The 21197-nt window shown below is 35.3% G+C and overlaps 1 pseudogene; it reads left to right on the top strand.

The window, feature by feature from the left end:
- The first annotated feature begins 1782 nt into the window (after positions 1-1782).
- The window catches only part of LOC114088087 (cleavage and polyadenylation specificity factor subunit 5-like), a 135109-nt pseudogene continuing 115694 nt past the window's right edge, over positions 1783-21197 (top strand).

Below are 21197 nucleotides of genomic sequence, written 5' to 3'. Positions count from 1 at the left end.
GACTGCTCTTCTTTTAGAGTTTCTTAAAATGGAAGCTGAGGTAATTGATTTGAGATCTTTTTTCTTTTCTAATATGGGCATTTAATACTATAAGTTTCTCCCTAATTACTGATTGCTGGTATTTCACAAATTTTAAGACTTTCTAATTTACCTTTATTTTCAAGAGTACATACTTTGTTTTCATTGTCTGACATTCTTCTTCCAAATGGTCTAGTCTGTTGGTGATACTTTCCATTGAATTTTTAATTTGTTTTATTGTTTCCATCATTTTCAGGATTTCAGCTTGATTCCTTTTTATAATATCTGCCTCTTTATTGAAATGATCTTTCATTTCCTGTATTTCTCTCCAATACCATCCTTTATTTTGAAGATCAGTCTATGTACCTTCTAAACTCCTTCTCTGACATTTCTTCTACTGTGTTATCTATAGATTCTATTGTTGGAACATCCTGGTTTGTTTGAGGAGCTTTGTTTCCTTGTTTTCTCATGTTCTTTTGTGTCTTCCCATCTACTGCTATGGATCTGAGGCTGTAAAGTTTCTACTCTTTTAGTGTCCCTGAAGGCTTCTAGTACCTCACCTTTAAGTGTGAGACCAATATTAACAGCACCCAATGCAAACAATATAGAATTTTAAATCAAATAAGGTGTCTATAGTTTTGTCGCAATGAATAGAAATAATGTCTTCCATTATTGTCTACAATATAAACAGTAAAAGGGTTTACCATTTCAAATGATGGACGAAGAAGGAACAGAAGAACAGAAGTAGTATCAGATGTGATGTCATGAGGGAGAAGGAGAGAAGATAGAGGTAAAAATTTATAATGAGAGTGAAGGAGGAATTAATAGAGGTTGGTTATTAGCATGAGAGAAATGAGAAAGAGAATCCAGGGAGACAGATAAGTGAGAGAAAAAATATATACAGATTTTTTAAGAAAAGGTAAAAATATAAGATACTACACAACAAAACTAATATACTATTCCAACATCCCACTCCTCAATAAATTGATGCATGAAAAATATTTGTATTCAAATATGGTAGAGATGGGGGGGTAAGAAAGTCTCTATGGAAAATTGACTTATTGTTTCTGTCAGCTTTCAAAAAGGTTTCAGCTTCCTTTCTTGGCCAATAGGTTGGGTCGTCTGAAGTTAATGGTAGCTCCAGTCCTGTGGATGCTGTACCAGTTGGCTGGGTAAGCTTACAGTAAGATTCCCTCATGCACTCTTCCAGTCTTCCCACCCATTGTAGCTGGTCCCTTCTATCCCTGTGTACTTAAGGACTCACTGAGCTGGAGAGAGCCTGGTTTTCTCCAGTTTCTCCAACTTGTGCTCCCCCTGGAAAACTGCCCCCAGTCTCCAGCTTTCCACAGGCTTGATAGACCCAGACTGGCCCACCTAGACCCAGCTGCACTCTGATGGATCTGGGCTTTAGATTCCCCAGGCTCTGCCTTGCTGCAGTCCCAAGATCTTAATGCCATTCCTGGTTGTAGAAAGACCACCAGGGATGCACTCACACAAAGGAGGGACCCTGCAAAGAGGCAGCCAGATTGCAGCCACTAGCATACCCAGCAGGAAGACCTTAGGCATAACCAGACCTGCAGGAACCCCAACAATATATCTCCAGGCCCTGGCCAATGTCCCCAGACTGAGGGAGGTGGGTTCCTGAGATAGCAGTGTCAGTGTCAGAGGCAAACCTGCAGGCCCCTTGGCCCTGGACTCCAAGGCCCTGGCCAGTGTCCCAGATGTCAGTGGCTATGTGTAACCAAACCTGCAGCTACCTTGACAATGGATTTCCAGGCAGCAAAGGGCAGCAGACGCTCCATGGGCAGTCTGCAAGCTGTTGTCACTTCATGGGTGGGCAGGGGGTGGCCTGCAATATGCCAGCTAAATATGGGCGATGGGCAGGCAAAAGGCAGGAAAATGGGCAAACAGCAGGTGGTCAGCAGCAGTCAGCGAGTGATCTGCAACCAAAGGGTGGGTGGTATATTGGAAAAGGACTGGGGATCATGGTGGAAAAACCTGAGGCAAAGATCAGGGGATCAGTGGGCAGCGAGGGCTGTCTCACAGAGAAACAGTATTTCCTCTGCTTGAATCCTGAGTCACAAAGTGACAAGAAATGCAGCCTCCCTCTAGTCCGCCATCTTGGATCCTTCTCTTGCTTGCCTGTGCTTTGCTATTATTACCTTCCTGATGTATTCTTCAGTATGTTCTTCTGCCCACAAAAATCAAGTTTTCAAGGAATTAGAGTCACCTTATATCAGGTTTACTTGCTCTTACAGCATCCAATTCACATTATAAGGTTTTTTGCTTATTGCTGTGAAGAAACATGGCTGAAAGAAAATACTGTGAAACCTGTCATAAAAGAGTTTTGTCTGAATGTACTACCATGAAGTCAAACAGATTGTTCTCCACTGTTCTATATTAACCATGTGCTTATCATCAATTATTTTAAATTTGAAAAAGTCAAACAATTCTTTCCTTATTTTGCCTTGAAAACTTTTTGTAAATGGTCCTGATTTCTTTATTTCACATAAAGAATGTCTGTTGGAGTGGACCAATTTGTAGACATGATTTTCTACTCTTGTGTTGCCTTCATTGCTGAAAGTGATGAAATTCAGGCCTGATGGTTAGTCATACCATAGACCCATGTTCTGTAATGTTTCCACTTTGGAATTGAAAGAGAGTGAGCAATAATCGTTTTACAATGTTCTTGTGCTTTGGAAACTAAATTATACAAAGTGCTGCTGTATCATAAAGTGCTTTTAACAGGAACCAAAACCTTTAAAAGATCTCTGAACTAAAATATTTAAAATGTTCTCAATAAAAAATGTTCAAGTGCATAAAATGTACTTTTAAAAAATTCAAATTAATTCATTAAATTTACTTTTTAACTGATATATTAAAATCACACAATTTGTACATATTCATGGGGTACCGTGTGATATTTTGATACATGTATACATTGTATAATATTTAAGTCAGGTTAAACATAATTATTTCCTCAAATATAATTTCTTTTTGATGAAAACATTAAAAATTCTTTCTGGTAGCTTTTTGAGAAATCCAGTACATGATCCTTCTAGGGCTATTATTTACTAGCATACTAGTAGGGCTACTGTCTAGTAGCATACTAGAATTTCTTATTCTAACTATAATTTACTATCCATTGATCAATATTTTTTCATCTCTTTTGCCCTTAGTTTCCTAGCCTATGATGACCATCATACTACTCTCAACTTCTCTAATTTCAATATTTTTTAGATTCCACGTATTAATAAGGTCTTGTGGTATTTGTTTTTTTGTGTCTGGCTTATTTCACTTAACATAATGGTCTCCAGTTCCACCTATGTTGTTGAATGACAGGTTTTCATAATTTTTATGGCTTACTAGTATTCTGTGCGTGTGTGTGTGTGTGTGTGTACATACATACATCACATTTTCTTTATCCATTCACCAGTTGATATGCACATAGTTCATTTCCATTTCTTGGCTATATCATGACCAGTGCTGCAATGAATATGAGTACAGATTTCTTTTCAAAATAGCAGTTACATATCCTTTGGATATATATCCACTAGTGTGATTCCTAGTTCAAATAGTAGTTCTAGTTTTTAAAAAATGTTCAACTTTTAAAATATTTTTTCTGCATTAGTCAGCTTTTCATTGCTGTGATAAAATGCCCAACAAAATCAACTTAAAGCAGGAAAAGATGTATTTGGCTCATAGTTTCATGGATTTCAGTTCATGCTCAGCTGGCTCCAATGTTTTGGGGCTGAGGTGAGGCAGATGATCATGATGGAAGGTCATGGTGGAGAAAATCTTCAGTACATCTATTTTTAAGTTTTTGTGGAACTTCCATACTGTTTTCCATAATGGCTATGCTAATTTATATTCCATACCTCCAACAATGCTCAAGGATTTCTTATCCTTAGTCTTGGTGAAAATGGCCATTCTGAATGCCATGAGATGATCTAACAGTTTTGATGTGCATTTTCCTAATGATTAATGATGTTGAGCATTTTTCATATACTTGTTAACCATTTGTATGTCTTCTTTTCAGAAATGTCTATTTAAATTTATTATATATATATATATATATATATATATATATATATATATATATATATATATAAATTCATTTTTTAATTGAGTTTTTGGATTTCCTTAGATATCCTTTTTATTAACTCCTTTTCAGATAAAAAGTTTGCAAACATTTATCCCTTTCTATGGTTTGTCATGACCCTTTGCTGATTATTTCTTTCACAGTACAGAAGCTTTTTAGTGGATGTAATAAAATTTGTCTATTTTTGCTTTTGTTTCCTATGCTTTTGGGGTCTTGTCCAAAATTTCCATGCCTAGCCCAATGACCTGAAAAATTTCCCCTATGTTTTCCTCTAATAGTTTTGTATTTTCAGGTCTTATATTTAAGTCTTTAATCAATTCTGAGTTGATATTTGTAGCCAGTGGGATATTGTAATTAAGTTTCTTCTCTCCAATTTTCCCAACACATTTATTGAAAACATTGTTCTTTCTCCAATATGTGATGTTCTTAGCACCTTTGTTGAAAATCAGTTGACTATAGATGCCTGGGTTTACTTATAGGCTCTCTTTTCTGTTCCATTGGTCTGTGTGTCTGTTTTTGTGACATTGCCATACTATTTTGATTACTACAGCTTTGCAGTGTGTTTTGAAGTCAAATAGTGTAATGCCTTCTGCTTTGTTCTTTTTGCTCAATATGATTTTGGCTATTTGGGATATTTTTTAGACTTTTTTCCATATAAATTTTAGACTTTTTTCCTCTAGGCTAATACTTCATTCTTTTGAATATTATTTGCTCATGAAAAAAATACAGTGAAGCATGAAATACAACGTATTGAAAACTGAGATTAGGTGAAGAATTCCACTGGTATTCTGAGAGGGATAAATTGGATCTGCAAATAAAATTATTTTTTTATTTTTTTTGTGGTGCTGGGGATTAGAACCCAAGGCCCTGTGCATGCAAGGCAAGCCCTTTACCAACTGAGCTATATCCCTAACCCCAGCAAGTTACTTGAAATACTGTAGACATTTAACAATATTGATTCTTCTAATCCACAAACACAGGACACCTTTCCACTCTTTTATGCCTTCTTTTATCCATGTTTTTGTTATTTTCTTCATAGTGATATTTTATCCTTTGGTTAAACTTATTCTACGTATTTTTTTGGTAACAATTGTAAATGGGATTACTTTCTTAATCTCTATTTTAGCTAATGCTATTGGCTTATGGCCATGCTATTAATTTTTGTGTGCTGGTTTTATATTTTGCACCTTTGCTGGATTCATTTATTCATTTAATAGTTTTTTGGTGGAATATTGGGAGTTTTCTACATGTAAGATCATGTCATCTGAAAGTACAATTTGACTTACAATTTCTAGTGTGGATGGTCTCTGTTTCTTTCTCTTGCCTGATGACTCTGACTCAGACTTCTAGTACTATGATAGATACAAGTGGTGAAAGTGGGCATTCTTCTGCTGCTCCAGATTTTAAGAGAGAAAGCAGTTTTTCTTCTTTCAGTATAGTGTTAGGTGTATAATATAATTGTTATATATGGCGTTTATTATGTTGAACTATGTTCCTTCTATAATATTTTCAGACTTTTATCATAAATCAATGTTGAATTTTATCAATTGACTTTTATGCATCTTTTCTAAGGATCATATGGCTTTTGTCCTTCATTCTGTTCATGTGGTATATCATGTTTATTGATTTCTGTGTGTTGAACCATCTTTGCATCCCTAGGATAGTACTATTTGATCATATCAAATATAGAGTTGGGTTCGGTTTGCTAGTATTTTGTTGATGATTTTTGCCTCCTGTTGGCTGTAATTTCTTATTTTATTGTATCCTTATTGGGTTTTTGTTTCAGTATCAGAGTGAGCAAAGCAGACCTCATAGAATGGGTTTGAAAGGATTTCTTTCTCTTCACTTTTTAAAAATAATTTAAGACTCAATTGTATTAGTCTGGGTTCCCTAGAGGAACAGAATCAACAGAAAGTATAATTATGAAAAGGGGATTTATTAGGTTGGCTTATATGACCAGAAGCTGGATAGTCCACATTGACTGTCTGCAGGCTAAAGAGCTAGAAGAACTAATGCTGCATAGTCCAAGAGGCTGAAGCCTCAGAACAAGAGGATCAATAATGCTACACCAGTTGAGACTGAAGGCTTCTGGAGAATCACTATAGAGTCTGCTTTGGAAGAGTGAAGAAGTAAGAGTGCAGTATCTTCAGACAATAGCAGCAGCAGTCAAGAGCCTATTCAAAAAGAATTGAGCCTTGTATCTGCTGCTGCTTCCCTGTTCTTCCAAATTTTAGTCCATCTAAGCCATCATCCCATTGGACTAAAATTGACTATTCCACATGCCAATCATTCCAAGACACACCCTCACTGACACAACCATAAGCCTCTTAATCATTGGCATCTCTCATTCCAATCAAGTTGACAATTCAAATTAACTATAATATCAATATTAGCTCTTTTTAATATGTTTGGGAGAACTCAGCAGTGAAGCTCCAAAGTCTTGGAAACTCTTTTTTACTCATTCCATCTCATTGCTTGTGACTGGACTGTTCAGGTTTTCCAGTTCTTTGTTATTCAGTTAGGCAAGGTGTATGTGTTTAGGAATTTGTCTATTTCTTCTAGGTTATCAAATTTGTTGGCATGTATTTATTCATAATAATTTCTAATGGTCTTTTGCATTTCTTCATTGTCAGTTGTAATCTCTCCTTTTTCATAACCTATTTTATCTATTGAAGACTTTACCCTTTTTCTTAGTCTACCTAATAGTTTATTTTATTTATCTTTTCAAAGAAGCAGCTCTTCATTTCTTTGATATTTTGAATTATTCTTTTAGTTTGTTTTATTCTGCTCTGGCTTAAATATATGTTATGAAATAGTCACTAGCTGGATTTCATTTGAGGAAAAGTGGAACGATTAGAAAAAAATTAAAAATCTCCATATTTTATTAAATAAAAAATTCAATTATGAGCTTCCCGTTTTAGCTATGTGACATTGGAAGAGTTATTTAAGCTATTTGGTTATCTTTGTTCATCTTTGTAAGTTAAGAGGCTTAGATTAAGAGACCTAAGCATATAGCTCACTTTTAAATTATCAGATAACTAGTTCTCATGAATAGTAAACATTTTGGTGGATAAAGTAGAAAATAATGAAGTAATTCATAACTATGAAATATTTGCCATTAGTAAGTGAAGCCAGTTAAAATAAGCTTTTAACATCTACTAATAAGCTATTGCTTCATTCTTTTGAATGTTATTTGCTCATGAAAAGAAGAAATGAGTGAAGCATGAGTACAAGACTGGGATTGAGAATTAACATAAGGTTAAGCTTCTAAGAGATGCCAATTGTCACTGGTATAGACCATTCAAGGTAATGTCTTTTGAAGCCAGTACTGTTGTGGTGGACTAAACTGGGCATCATATTAAGGACTCTAGTATTGATCATAATATAATCATCTTTTTCTGGCTGCTTCCCATTCCACTTTTTGCCCCTCTTGCCTTGCCTAGTATTATGCACATCTTTGTAGGTGCCAAACTTTACAAGAATGAAAATTTCTTGAGGATACAAGCTATGCTTAATTTTTATATTCCTACATGCTTTAACAATGTCTTAGCTTATAGTCATACAGTAATATTTTTTTGAGTTTAATTAACCTACATTAATTTATGTCCTCCAAAGATTAGATTAACAACTTTTGGAAGTGCATGAAACTATCTGATCCGTTAGCTCAATTGGAATTCAGTATGATATTTCCAATAGCACAGGTGATTATAGGCATGTGTCTCCATGCCCGGCAGATGTCTGGGATAACCAGAAATATGCAGGCTGACCTCCAGTCGAAGGTCTCAGTTGTAGTCATGACCCTTAGGTTCACCAAAACCAAGTCTTTTTAAAGTTGATTTGATTCATTGTATTCTTCCAAAACTACTTAGTTGTAGGATGATTTTAATTTATTTCAAGAATTTAGACATCTCTATATCTCTTTAGGTAGAGGAAACTGTCAAAGTAATATTGTTCAATAATTCATGTCAGAAAATGAAAGAAAGCAAAATGTGTTACTGAAACTATGGGCCAATCCAGGGAATTGCCCTAATAGAAATTGGCCCAGATCCTATATTAAACTTCAGTTAATAGATCTCTGATTCTTGGTTTTATGATTTGGTCAAAGAATAAGGTGACAATTTGGATGTGCTATTAAACAGAAAGAATGGTCAGATGATTAGAATGAAGAGTTAAAGTGTTTGAGCAGGGGACACTACTTCTTAGAATGCACCCATGCTGACTACCACACTAAGTGTCTGTAAATTACTGTGACCATATTTGAAAGCACTATTGAAATGCCTTTGAGTACTAAGGGAACCTTGAACTGCTGTGTATTCTAAAATCGTTAAATGGCAGCTGTCTTCCTGACTATTTTGTCTGTCTGAAAAAGAGAAATGGGGAATCAGAGCTACAATTATTGTGATAAAAGGTAACTCTTAACAGTTGAACTGGGCTTAAGGAAAGCACAAAGGAATCAAAGGTGCAAATTAAATTTCCATAATGATAAAAAATTTGCATGATATCAAGCAGTGAGATACCCTATTAACTGATAAATAACCTCATTGCTCCATACCTTAGTGTACCTTTCTCACATTTTATGATAATTATTTCTTGCCTGGGGACATTTGTTAAGAAAAACATTCAACACTCTTCAACAGAAAGGTCACAGTCACACTTTTCTAATTAAATTTTAGGATGAATCAAATACATTCTTTGATTTGTGCAATGTCTATAGAATTCTGATAATATGATTCCAGTTGGTTTGTGATAATCTCAAGAACATTAAAAACAAGTCAGATAAACAAAAAGATAATACTGGTATAATTGATATATTTTAATGCAGCTTCTATGAGGATATTACTAATGAACACATCCAAAATAATTCTTTTTGGAAACTGATCATGGAAATATAGAAATTAATACTTCTTAGACCAGATGACCAAAGTATCCTTTAAGCAACCTTTCCAATTACTCCTTTCCATGTCTCTCTGCCACTTCATTTCATTTGTGTCCATTTTATCCCTTAGAAAAAATAGATGCTCAAAACTGAAGATTTTTTTTTTCAAGGCAAAAAATGAGAATTCAGGGAAAGGAAATGGCTTCTATCCCTTGATTTGTTCATAAGAGATTTAACATAAAGATCAATTTTACAATTAGTATAGGACAACTAAGGTGGAGGATGGGATCCTGCTAAATGGAAGAAGACCAGGTGCAATTCAATGCACAAACTCTGTTTTGTTAAAATAACGATGGCCATAATAATAAACATTGTTCACAAAACAATGATGATCAGTATTGTTAAAATAATAAACTTTTACTTAGCATGCATATATCCGTCACTATGCACAAATTGAAATATGCCTTTAGACTTTTAACAGCTATCTGAGTTCCTATTGTTAGTCCTATTTTTTAGGATAGTATGTGTATTTTGTATGCACACCAAGGTATATGTCTATGTATGTGTTTATATGTATATGCATGCATACAGTGGAATAATCATACTCACAAATATTTTAAAATCTGAATTATTTACATGGCAGCATATTAAAGAATTTAGGTTGCAAAATTTTTTTGCTGACATTAACAATGCTATAATTAAACAGCATTTATATTTATTAAGTTATCTATTACATTATTTTAAATGGAGTTCCTGAGTTAGAAAGTTGTATTCATTTAAATTTTGCTACATATTATGAAACTCCTATCTGGAACAACTTTACTAATATATGCTAAAATCAATACTATATATAAGTGCTCTCCCCCCACTTTTATAAGTACTTGGGATCCCCAATATCATTAATTGTTTAAAAAAAGTAGATAAAAATTGGTAGGGTAGCAGGTTATTACTTTAATTTGCTTTTATTTGGTTATAAATGAAGTTTTTTTTCCATATGTTCATTCACAATTTTTACTGTGTATGTTTTTGTTGGTTGGTTGGTTGGTACAGGGATTAAACCCAGAGGCGCTTAACCACTGAGCCACATTTTTATTTTTTATCATATGACAGGGTCTCATTAAGTGGCTCAGAACCTTAATAAATTGTTGAGACTGGCTTTGAACTTGCTATTCTCCTGCTTCAGCCTCCCAAGCAGCTGGGATTATAGGCATGTGTCATCATGCCAGGCACTATGTTTGTTTTTAAATGTCTGAAAAGGCAGGTTGTATTCTACTCTAAAGAAGAGCTTTTTTCCTCTTTTTGTCTTCATCATTCTTTCTCATGAATTCTAATATTTTCCTGTGGGATATAATCTCCTGCTGTCATTATTTATTCAGATGCTACAGTTGTCCTAGATTGACCTTGTAAACTGGCTCTTGTCCATTGGCATTTACCATAATTTTTTTGTGGCGTATTTTTACTTTCTTAACCAGCAAGATGTAAAAGGAACAATGGAAGGAGAAAAATTATTCTTGGTAACCACCAGGAAAATATGGTTTCCTTATGTTTAGGAAATGTGCACTGAGATATTTAAGAATAAGGTACATTGTGTCTTCAACTTAGTTTCCAATAGTTCAGAAAAAAAGTATGTAAAAAGAAAAAGAAGGGAAAGGGGAAGGTGGGAAAGAAGAGAGGGAAATAGTGGAGAGACAGAGGAGAGAGGAAGAAAGCAACAGAAAGTGTGGTAAAACATTTGGGACTTAGGATACAGTATATGAAAATTATTTGTACTATTTTTGCAACTTTTGTGTAAGTCAAATTAGTTAAAAGCTAAAAATTAAAAAATAATTTCTATTCTAAAATTGCCTTTGACTCTATTCTTATCACTATTTACTGATTTATATGTCTTGCTTCATAAATTGTGGTGTAATTGCTCTTTAATGGAAAGAAAATGTTTCAGTTTATCATTTGCTCAAATTTCTAATGTGGTCTGAATTTTTCCTGTGTTCCTGGACATGCCTAGATGACAAATGCAAACATGTCTAAGAGAAATGTAACCTAACTTAGATTCACTTATCATATGAGAAAAGTAACTTAAATATCTTTTATTTGGGTGTTTTTCTTCATACAGACTACAGAACATTATTCTAATATCATTCAGGTTATTAAAAAATTAAAACAGCAAAACATATACTAACTATATTACCTATTTAACCTCAAAAACTATTTTTACATAGGTACTCAGATAAAATTGAATCTCATTCAGGGCTCACAATGATACTGCAGCTTTGATTCATGCCACAAAACTGTTATGATGAAGCACTACTAGGGGTTTCTCCCAGCATTTCTAATAATCAACTTTATAGATGGAGTTCAGGATAAATCTGCTTTATATTCTCTTGTGCACAATAAAGGGATTGTGTTAAATTAAGACTATGGCATATTTTTAACTATAAAACTGGCAGGTTTTCAAGAATGAGGATTTATTTTAAAAGTGTTTGGAATGCTTCAATGCAGGATAGACCAACAAGCCTGTTACTGGGATGATTGTGTCATTTTGATCACCTTTTAGCCCTTGTCTAACTTAGATTTAGAGATGAGACAGATGTAAGCCAAAGTTGAGTCTCAGTGAACATAGAACTCTGGCCTTAAATATTGAAATCCCCACTCTTAGACAATATGGGGTTGCCATTAGAAAAAAGAATCGAGATGCAGTACTAATGGGAGAAAAATTAGAGAAAGGCATGTTCTCAAAAAGTAGAGTTAGATTAGAAATTTTAGAAAGACAAGGATGCAGTAAATTATAAAACAAAAACTGCAATTAAATGAAATTTATAGTGACATAAAACTCGTACCCCATTTAGCAAAGCCCAGCTGTAAAAAAGAGCTCATAAAACCCAGGGTAGTGCTGATGCTCTGTCATGCATTCTAATTGTCTTCCGCATCCTTCTTTTGGTGCTTTAATTAACCTTTGAGACCCAGTCCTCAGCCCAATCCTCAACCATAGCTGAGCTGCAACAGAATTATGATCCTGTTCAGTGGTGGGTCATCGAATTGAATGATTCAAGCTTGCTAATTCCAGGTCTTTTCTCCTCGCAGGGGCTGTGGAGTGAAATGAACCATGAGGAAATCTGGTGATCTTGGGTGTTGTACATTTTCAGTATCTTTTCATTAGTTTCATAAGTCCTCTCCTTGAATAATTTCTCTTTCCTCAGAAAAATAATACATAATATTTATAAATACCTATTAAAAACCCAGCCTTTGTAAGCTTATTAATTTGATTAAAAAGTCTTTTTAGAATAGATCAAATGCAATATTTGGGAGGCATTTCAAGATTACAGAGAACAATGCCTATGAATCTTCAATACTATTGTTGGAACCAGTTAGACTTTCTTCATATGATCCCTGCTCCCTGCTTCATGGAGTATATAAGTGGGTGAGGGAACAGTCAGAATTAGAGTAATTGCTAAAATATGAGTGAAATTGAGATTTTGGATAGCCAAATTGGCAAATATTTAAAATGACACTTTTCTTCCAGAGAGCAAAATTGCACACAGTATAAAAAACAAAGCAATTAGCATATTTACACATTTCCATTTCATTTTCCTCCTGTATGTATTTTTGTGAAAGTTAGATGGTAATGTAAATATAAATGGGTGATTGGGTGATTGGTGTCTTCATGACAGAAGCATTGGAAAATTGGTGGAATATACAGTTAATACCTTGCTATTAGTAACAGGAGAACCACATAGGTCTGATGATGACTGATGCACAGTTAGTACATAGTTACAGTGAATTTCCCAGCTTCCCCTGCACATGACTAAATCTTTTCCAATTGCAAGGCATGATCCTCCACATTCATTTCCTGTCTTCCAGTTTGATATCGATCCCCAGTTGAAGACAGTGTGCAGTGTTTCTGTCATCACAAATTCCAAAATTTTTGAGTGGAGCTGAACACAATTGTTTTGAACAAATTGAAATATTGCTGTGAGTTAGAAATACTCAATATTAAATGATGGAAATGGAGTTCATTTATCATAGCAGCTAGCTTTAATATTAATTAACAATATATGCAAAAATTAATTGATGAAGTACAGTTGTTGTTATGGTTTAGATGTGAGGTGTCCTCCCAAAGCTCATGTGTGAGAAAATGCAAGAAGATTCAGAGGAGAATGATTGGGTTGTAAGAGTCTTAACCAATCAGTGATTTAATCCCCTGATAGGGATTAACTGAGTGGTAACTGAAGTGGTAGGTTGTGGCTGGAGAAGGTGGGAATTGGGGCATGGCTTTGGGTATATATTTGTATCTAGTCCTCTCTCTCTCTCTCTGCTTTCTGATCACCATGTAAGAAGATTTCCTCTGCTATACTCTTTTGACTTGTTGTTCCTGTCTCACCTGGATCCCTGAGGAATGGAGCTGGTTGTCTATGGGTTGAGACCTCTGAGACTCTGAGCCCTCAAATAAACTCTCCCTCCTCTACAGTTGTGCTGGTTGGGTCCTTTAGTCAATGCAGTGAAAAAGCTAAATAAAACAGTTGGGTTTTAAAATGAACAGGAAAGAATGGAGAAATAGGTTTAAAAAGTTGTGAAAACATTAAGAAATAAATATACAGGGAAAAATAATGTTAATAAAGAGATCAACATAAAATAGTTGGAAGAAATAAAATTGAGTGCATTCCAAATATGAATGGACTGATTGCTTCTGATAAAATATAGCCAAGAAATAGTTAAAACAAAATCTATATATTATTTATAAGAAATCAACTACAATTTACAAGAAGAATGATTGACAATAAAGAGATCTTTGCCAAAATATATAGTACTGGACAAATGTAAACATAGAAACTAGGTGTGGCAATATTAACAATAGGACTGAATTTAAGGTTGAGAGAACTAAAAAACATTTTACATGAGTTATTTCTTATGCTTAGCAATGCTGTAAAGGTATCCTATTTTTGTAAATGAGAAAATAGAAGCTTAAGCAGATTAAATGAGTCATCTAACTTTAAAAAAAAGGGAACAAGTGTCAGGGCTTGGATTGGAACACTTGTCTGTCTTATATTTAAAAAAAAATCATGAAGTAGTCACTATTTTGCCTTGGAATAACAATTTGAAGGATCTTGCAAAGTGGGGATTATACTTTTGTTACACTTGGAGGACAATTCATCTTAATATGTCCAGCAAAATGTGATTACAGAACTATAAAAGTCCAGGAGAGTGATCATGCCAGGCAGAGTTTCACTGCCTTACATTCCCTCTGTGAGAACAAAGGATCAACAAACTTATTTGGTAGACTGTGTTGGTTTTCTGTGGCTATTATTACAAATCACCACAAACTGACAACTTAAAACAACAGATTATTATTCTCTCATGGTTATGGGGGCCAAAAATCTGATATCACAGTTGGCAGGGCTGAGTTCCATATGAAGGCTCTAGCAAGTGTCTGAAGGCTTTAGGGGACACTCCATTCCCACACAGCTGTGTGTGTGTCTCCCTTTGTTTCTCTTTTAAAAAGATACTCATAATGATGAACCTGGTCTTGAAAATCAGGCTTAGGTCCTAAATCCGCTGGTGTTGAAGATTAAACACCAAGAAACACTGAGGCAAGAGCAAAAAAAATTATTTAAAGGATAGAACAGAAAGAGAGAGAGAGGGAAAGAGAGAGACGTCTAGAGAAGAGGGGGTCCAGAGCTGGTGTCTGAGGAATGGAAGTATCCTGCCCCTTTTATAGATTTCAGGTTTCCTTTCTTCTCCTGCCACCTCTTCCCATCCTGCCTACATGACCAAACAGGGAGGAAGAGAGCTGTCCAGGGAGTGATTGCTTATGTTGGAAAGCATAATCCTTCCCCTTCCCAGGAGGCTTTTAGCAACTGGATGATGGGGAAGTGCTACCAACCCATTTCCTTTTCTTTGATAATCAGCTACCCTTTTCCCTGGTCTCAATGGCATGTAGGGGCCTCCTAGGTAGCTCAAGGCCATCTCTTCCTCTCAAGATTCTGCAATATCTATACAAAGATCCTTTATCCAAATAAGGTAACATTTATACCTTTCAGAGATTAGCACTAGATATCTTTAGTTGACCATTATTCAATTTACTAAAAAGACTTCATAGGAGAGCCACCAGAGTTGGTGAGGAAGCAGCGGGAATTTGAATTGAGCAGATGAAAACTGCTACAACTGTTGAGGAAAGGAGAATCATTTGGAATCCAGTCTGGGGAGAGAGTTTCATGGACCTAGGATCCATGCTACATGTGACAGATTGTGCAGGATCTTGTGGAGAAAGGTGAGCAGAGACCTAGAGGTGGGGAAAGCTGAGATGAATTTTGGGACAATGAAGAGGCTTGTTGGGCAGGATCTGGTCCGTATTACATGGGATAGTATTCATGATTTGTGAAGTGATTGATACAGAATAATTACTTTTTAATAAATTTTGAATTGTTAAATACAAAGCAGCCTTCTCAGTAAAACTCTGTTTTCTGGCAGCTGTAGAAGTAACAGTTCAGAAATCCCAAATGTTCTTCCATATGCACACTGAGAAGGCCATTTATTTCCCCATATTAGAGCTCAAAACGTGAATTTCCAATAAGGAGTCTCTGTGGTCCCCAAGAGTGGAATGTGGTCCAAATATAAAAATACCTTTAAGGAAATTGAGGTAACGTCTATGGATTTGAGAGGTAGAGCCTTGGCTCCTGAATGATGATCAATCTTTACTGATGTTGCTTCATTCTAAATATAAATCCTCATTTACACAAGCTCTTTGCACAGTGCATTCAGCTCGGTCCTGTGTCTCAGAGCAGTGGGTCACTTGGGGCTTAGAGTGAGTCTGGTAACTTTATTTTTGCAAAAGATGTATCTATTCTGCTGGGGAATATCATCATTTTTCTTCATTCTCACTGACATTTTGTCCATTATATTCTGAGTTTGCCCATAGGACAGAAATAAATAGCTCAGTCTTCTTTAAAAACAAACTATGAATTGAATAAATTTAGAAGCTGCTTGGTGCGCCTGATGCTGATCAAGGAGTGTCTTTCTTCAATTTATTCAGTAACCTCCCTATTCCTAAAGGAGACTGATGTTTGTTTTGGTTCATGGGAAAAGTTCTTGGCTTCATGGATGGAGCCAGGATAATTATAGGTAAGAGTTGGGCATAACTAGAGCCGAGCCAAAGGACATTATCGAAAATCTGATTTTCTCTGTTTTGTAAGGTTAAAGCAATAGCGCTATACCAGGCAAATTACATTTATGACTTAGTACATTAGTGTTTAAAAATCCTACCCTAGTGTAAATTATCATGTGTGTGTGTTTCTGAGGCAGCAGTCTCAGTATAGAGGTCTTCAGTATTTTCCTTCTTTGTTTCATGGGGAAATCCTGCTTCTCAAGAAACTGACTCTCTGCTGTTTGTCAAAATGGAGGGTTCTTTCACAGTGGCAATTTCACAGTGAAACTCTTTTGGTCTACAAGGAATAGAGTACTCTTATAGGAAGTGGAATTTGAGAGTGCTTTTCAAAGCACCTTCTAGTCTTTCTTATCCCTCCTTACCCTCTGAAGTGTATGAAGGACGCTGCTGCCTTTTTGAATTTTCCCAAGTTGCACTCTGACACTGAGACTTGGGTCTCACCTGATTTGGAACACACAAGTGGTGAAAAGTTGATCAGAGAGGAAACTCATCCTAGCTCCCATCTGACTCTAATGTGTACACTTAGACACTTCCTGCTGTCTTGGCTGGCTATCCTATAATCTTAGGCATCATGTTAAGAAAATAGATTGTGGGTTATGAGCTCCCATTTTTACCCCATATACAGATTGCAGAATCACGTCAGTTACACATCCATTGATTTACATATTGCCATACTAGTGTCTGTTGTATTCTGCTGTCTTTCCTATCCTCTACTATCAAATTGTGAAATATGATATATCAAGAACTATGTAATGTTTTGAACAGCCAACAATAAAAAATTAAAAAAAAAAAAAAAAAAAAAAAAAAAAAGAAAATAGATTGTTAGATAAGTCTAGACTTAAATAAAATAAATTTTAGGTTGTTAGTAATGCCTCAAGTAAATACATTCAATTAGGGCTTTATGAATCAATTCCAGATTCCCTAAGCCAATTCTCTTTTCCTGCTTGGTGGTAGACAGGATTCTAAGAGAGCCTCCAAGATTCCTGGCTTCTGGGGTTAATACTACTCCTTGCAGTTATCAATCAAACATTGATCTAGGTCTTATTGTGAGTGAATTTTGAATATATAATTAAGATCTCAAATTAGTTGACTTTAAGAAAGGGAGATAGTCACGTTGAATCTGACTGTATAGAAGAGCCCTTTAAATCTGGGTCAGAATATCTGAGACAGAGAAATTAGAGTAATTTGAAGCTTGGGAGGGATTTGTTATGAAGGAAATTCTTCTGGGTGGTACTGAGGATGTAAGGCACCATAGGGCAAGGTGAGCAGGCAGTTTCTAAGAGCTGTGGCAATCCCTGGCTGGCAGATAGCCAAATTGACAAAAGAACTAAATTTTGCCAACAATCTCAATGAATTTGGAAGCAGGTTTTTTTTTTCTTTTCTTTCTTGAACCTCCAAATAAGAAGTCAAACTGGAAGACATCTTAATTTGAACTTTAAGATACCTTGAGTAGAAAGCAGTATTGCCTCTGCACAGAAGCGTGAACTAATAGATGTTTTTTTTTTTTAAAGTCACTTGAATTTATGTGAACTTTCTTTGCAGCAATAGATCATGAGTACACTCTCTTTTTCTCTGTGGTTGCACATAGCTCTAGTACATTCACGTGGTGTCAAGGACTCAGAAGGGGGGAGAGAGGTTAGAAGGTGACACTAGGTTCTCAGATGCAATCAGTTGACTTTGGAAGTCACTGCTGTCACTTCCTCCCTCCCTCTCCCACTAGCCCACCTCCCACACCAACCTCTGTGGTATATTCTCAATTCTGCCTGTTCTCCAGTGATTGGGCTGTGCTGCTGTCAGCTGTGATGTCTCTGTCTCTACTAACTATCTCTCTAGAATGACCCCTCAGGGTCTCTGAGACCACCCTTGGGATGCAGACCCTGGAATCCTCTCTCAGGCACTTCTTATCTAATGTTCCCCACCATTCTGAACATAGGCTTTCTCTGTAAGGCTCGAAACATTCCTAGACCTTTAGTGGAAAAGAAGTAAGTTGCCCTCTGTCCTAGAAAAAACTCTAGACTTCTTTGGGCATTCTCAGTCCTACTCCTCTAATTCTCATACCGGGTGTTTGAGTCAGGAAAGGGTCAGGTGAATGTCATCAGAGTCTCACTTTATGGCCTTCATCCTCAACTCATTTCAGGAAAATTTATATCATCTCAAATGGGAAAAACTAGTATAGAAAGCATTCTGGTTTCATTTGTCTCATACTTAGGCTTTGGCATATGAAACTGAAAGCCAATGATTTGACTCATTTTCTCTGGTTTTGCTGTGACAACTCTATCCTGAGGGAATGAGTGTTGTGTAAGGAAGGAACAAATCAATTAATACTTTAAGTACGCCCTCACCATACACAACATTTTTTAGAGTAAATTTTAAAAAGTGGAACTATTTGAAGAGGACATGAGAGCCTAGTTCTCAATTAAAATAACCCAAGAATCATGACTAAGAAACTGAAAGTGTTATCTTTGGAAATGGCATTTAAAACAAAGTTATTGTAGAAAGATAAAGAATGAGTTTAGTTAGCATGCTATTACATGATATTTTTTTCAAATCCTAATAAAATTTTATAAAGATTTTCAAATATTTTATTTCAAAAATAAAATATTTTAAGATTTTTTTCCCAAATCTTCATCTAACATTTAATATTTGAAAGTACAACAGATAAAGATGTAACTTCATGAAATTGTGAGGAAATTGGTATACGTGTGCAGATTTTTGGTATGTTAGTCTAACATATTGGTTCCTATGTTTTTTCCTAATGTGAAAGAATATTTCTACTAAACAGTGAATATAATTTACCAGGATAATTCAAGGATGTGTGAAATAATAAAATACTTGAACTGTTAGGAGATGTAGCAGTAGTTTGTTTAAAATTTCAATCATTAATGCCAGGCTGTTTGTAGCAGGCATTTATTAAGTTCCAACCTCTGTTGTATGCCAGTGGGAGTCTGAACTGTGTTTAGGTCAAAGATTTACAATTGGTCTACTTATGAAAAAAATTATAAAGCAAAGTGTTTTAGAGTTAGATTTAAAAACTTTAACTTTTAAGAAAATAAACTAAATTAACATATTTCTTTGGTGAAAAATTTGTCTTATAGTCCTAACTCAAAAAGCTGCTTTGTATTAATGAGATGTTTTCATGAAGGTCGGTGACAGGAAAGGATCACATTGACAGTGCTGACTGAAACAGACGTAGTTCTAAATATTTCACAGTTGTTTCTAGTTTAGGGTTAAATGATTGAGTATAAGTATTGCACATAGAGGAAAACTTACTGGAAATTATTACAACGTATTAATTAGAAATACAGTTTCTGTAAATAGGGAGTGGTAATGTTTGTGAGTAGCAAGTTTTGCGGTCATTTATTCAAGTGTTGGTCACTATTAACTTCTGGACACAAAGGTTAAAAGCATGAGGCTTGCCATTGGAAATGGAGAGGTTGGCTTAGTGTGCTGCTACTCATTTGTCCTTTATTGGCCTTGTATACTCTTTGGCAGATACGAGGGACAGAAAGATCATGGGAATAGGAATCAGGGTACAAACAAATTCAGATCCTCACCCATGTGAAAGCTAGAAAACCAAACTCTACAGGCAACACAAAGTGTAGGGAGCTTCAACTGTGCCTGAGACAGATTTATAATGATATCAACATTTATTGTCTTACATTTCCCCCTTTCCACATCTTTTAGTTAAGTTGTGGATATTATAGCAGCATCAATCACAAAACAATTGTAACTCCCCTCCCCCCATATTATTTGTTGGTACATTGTAATTATACATAGTGGTGGGATTCATTGTTGCATATGTGCACATGCACACAAAATAACAATATAATTTGGCCAATGTCATTGTAAGTAGAGAATGGTAACCTTTAAAGAATGCTTAGAGCCTTGCTTGAGCTTTATTATGCCCTGGACCAATAGCTCCATGGTGTGGAGAAGGGTCAGCCCAAGACACATGGCTCCCAGCCACACCCCACCTGCCTAGTTCTCACCCAATTAATCTGCATCAGTGGATTAATCAACTGATTAGGTTACAAGTCTGACAATCCAACCATTTCACCTGCAAACATTCTTTCATTGTCTCACACATAAACTTTTGGGGAACACCTCATATTTTAAGTCATAAGATAGAACTTTGAAGAATCGTATTTTGATTTAGAAATATTATTTGAGGTCTTTTAGGTGCTAAAGTCTTATAATTTGGTGTTAAATGCAGTTGTACATTTTATCATGTAATTTAAAGGACAGGTTGACATATTAGAGTGTAAAATAAATATGTCATTTATTACTTGTAAGTTTTAAGCTTAGAATTTCATAATGCTTTTCATGTAAGAGTTAACATGTTCTCTACTGCTGTACCAATTATCTTCTTGGTTTGTGTCTCCTTGACACAATATGAATGTGGAAAGTTAGATTTTTATATTGTTATGGGTCAACATGATTCCTCTCATTTTTTTAATAAAGAAAAACAGACTCAGAAAACTCTGGTTTCTCTGTGTTATAACTAGATTTGTAAAGTTCAGTGGTTTTTCATACAGGTACCTTGCCTCTTTGTTCTTCAGTAAGTAGGATGCTTAAGGATCTTGGGGATCCCTATCTCCTGGGAAAAGATGATATGAACTGAGGAAGACAAGGGTAGCTGTGCTTATCATCCTGCCCTCATTGCATTAGGTTTACTTATTTATTTTTCAATGTGGACTATGACAAATTAAACGGAATGAGCAAATCAACTTACCGAATGTTAACAATTCTGTTAAGTTATTTTTGACTCATTCTGTCTGAGATTTAATTATGTTTTCATGTTGAACCATTTTTCATTTGAAAATGCCCTCTAGTACTTATGGTGATGTCTCATTCATTAAAATAGTTTTTGAGTGTATCACATAAAAATTGTACTTCAATTATTATGGCTTTTCTTGAGATGACGTTAACCCTCTGGCCTGGTGCTAAAAATGCCTTGCCACCTTAAATAGATTAGACAATGCCTTGATGCATTTAATAAGGAATGCTCCTATGAGACACCGGGATACTAAAATTGATGAAAATAA

The sequence above is a fragment of the Marmota flaviventris genome, chromosome 2 (assembly GCF_047511675.1).
Source record: "Marmota flaviventris isolate mMarFla1 chromosome 2, mMarFla1.hap1, whole genome shotgun sequence".
Lineage (NCBI taxonomy): Eukaryota > Metazoa > Chordata > Mammalia > Rodentia > Sciuridae > Marmota > Marmota flaviventris.
This window is presented reverse-complemented; position numbering and strand designations above follow the sequence as displayed.